The following is a 2,500-nucleotide window of genomic DNA, read 5'->3' as shown; positions in this document are numbered from 1 at the left end:
AGAGAGGCGCAATCGCCCGGAGTTAGGCGAGTAGACGCTTTCGGTGCGACCACCCGTGCTCCCAACTGAGCTTGCCGCTGCCGACAGAGGCCCGGGAGCGTGCTGTCGTGGCATTGCCGGCGGGAGACAACACGCGCCACCTACGGTGACCGGCAGCTCCAACGCCAGCGCCACAGAAGGACAAAAGCCCCACTTGGGTGCCGAAGCGAACTCTCCCAGCACAGCGCACGCGCCAACACATCCGCACAGCTGCGATACAAACCACCAGCGAGAACCGCTGGGGCGACCGAGCAGCAGACGGCGTCGCGGCGCCGAGCGCCGGGCGGCGGCGCATCCTCAACGCACACAGTCCTCAATCGGACCAGCACACTGAAGATGTCCACCGCGCTTCGCACCGGGCCCGCGAGGACCTACTTTGGCCGCACGGCGCCGCGCGCAGGGTGCGCCGGCGCGCAGCTGCGACGCCTGCCGCGTCCGTCGGCCGGCGCGCCTGCCACTGGCCGCCCCCACCAGCCGGCTGTAGCGCGTGCGCCCACGCACCGCGCGGCCAGCACGCCGGGAGGCGCCCCCTCACCGGCCGGGGACGGTCCCACCCAGCCACCGCCGCGTATCGCTTCACACCCAGATGCCGTTCAGTTTCGTCGGCATGGTGGGTATCGCTGGAACAACCGGTTAGTACCTCAACCTATCGTCGCCATCACCGATTCACCCCTAGCGAGAACAACCGCACCACAACAGGTTACCATTTGTTCATTTGCGTAACTTCACCAGAAAACGCAGGCGTCCATCGCCATTTGCAACTTCAACGATTATTGCATGCCTGTGTCAGGTGTCACGCCACACTACGTCTGCCCACATACACGCAACAAAATGTGCACGCCTAGACAATACGTGGAAGGTGGCCCCCGTACGTATGCGATGTCCATTGCTCGAACGACTGTCAACCGGCCTCTGTAGCATGTCGCAGATATGGAACGCGGTGCACCATGCCATCACGGTGTGTGAGGAGAGACGACTAGGTCCGAATACATCAACAGACAGCTCATGCTGATCGCCATCCACGGCGTCCGTTCCTCCCACACGTCTGTATGGCGTACCACACTGCAATCCAGCTCTCATAGGGAGACGACACGTAGCTGCGTGCACAATATTTGCACTGTATGGTCCGCCGTTTTTGGGCGCAGTCGTTGTGCGGTCACACATGTGCCACGATGTATCATTCAGTACATAAGGACGAATGTGCAGTACAGATTGTGGTTCACGCGTACGACATCAGCGGACAGTTGACACAGGCCGCACCACAACGTAGCCTGAGTACGTCGCATGCGAAGGGCATTGAACATGCAAACTTCTCACCAACCAGCTTGCGAAGGCAGGGGGCAAGGTGGGGACGTGGGGAGGGGCGGCATGTACGTCCTGCTGCCATCCACATTACAGTGTACAGCAGGAGCATGTGGAAAGTGAGCAAGACTTGCAAGGTGTTTAACATGAAGCGATACACAGGGGTGCGGGCAGTGCGAGTAGCGAACTATATTGCGAGGGTTGCGGGTGGGCAACACTACAGTAATTGAACGAGTCGTATAACAATTACAGAGCAGGTTTAGGCGACAACGTGGGTTACGTTAAGGCGACAACATGGGTTAGGTTAAGGCACAACATGGGTTAGGTTAAGGCACAACATGGGTTAGGTTAAGGCACAACATGGGTTAGGTTAAGGCACAACATGGGTTAGGTTAAGGCACAACATGGGTTAGGTTAAGGCACAACATGGGTTAGGTTAAGGCACAACATGGGTTAGGTTAAGGCACAACATGGGTTAGGTTGAGGCACAACATGGGTTAGGTTAAGGCACAACATGGGTTAGGTTGAGGCACAACATGGGTTAGGTTGAGGCACAACATGGGTTAGGTTGAGGCACAACATGGGTTAGGTTAAGGTACAACATGGGTTAGGTTAAGGTACAACATGGGTTAGGTTAAGGTACAACATGGGTTAGGTTAAGGTACAACATGGGTTAGGTTAAGGTACAACATGGGTTAGGTTAAGGTACAACATAGGTTAGGTTAAGGTACAACATAGGTTAGGTTAAGGTACAACATAGGTTAGGTTAAGGTACAACATAGGTTAGGTTAAGGTACAACATAGGTTAGGTTAAGGTACAACATAGGTTAGGTTAAGGTACAACATAGGTTAGGTTAGGTTAGGTTAGGTTACACGTTGTTGTACGGAAAGGTGTAGGGGGGGGGGGGGGGCGGGGGCGGCAGGTTCGTTGATAGTGATTATAGTAAGTGAATGCTTGTGACATGATCAGATTTGTCACGTCAGGATGCACCTTTGGCTTATTAGAGGCGGCGCTCCAATTCTATGCTTGTGTGAGACCTGTGTCTTTGACTCATGTCATTGTTTGTGCGCTGTGACAGGAGGTACTATTGTGATGTTGGGTGCACCGTTGTATAGGACATGTGTGGGTGTTGGTGCCTGGTCTGCGCAATGGTGGATG

The sequence above is a fragment of the Schistocerca piceifrons genome, unplaced genomic scaffold, assembly GCF_021461385.2.
Source record: "Schistocerca piceifrons isolate TAMUIC-IGC-003096 unplaced genomic scaffold, iqSchPice1.1 HiC_scaffold_448, whole genome shotgun sequence".
NCBI lineage: Eukaryota > Metazoa > Arthropoda > Insecta > Orthoptera > Acrididae > Schistocerca > Schistocerca piceifrons.
Note: the sequence above shows the minus strand (reverse complement) of the source record.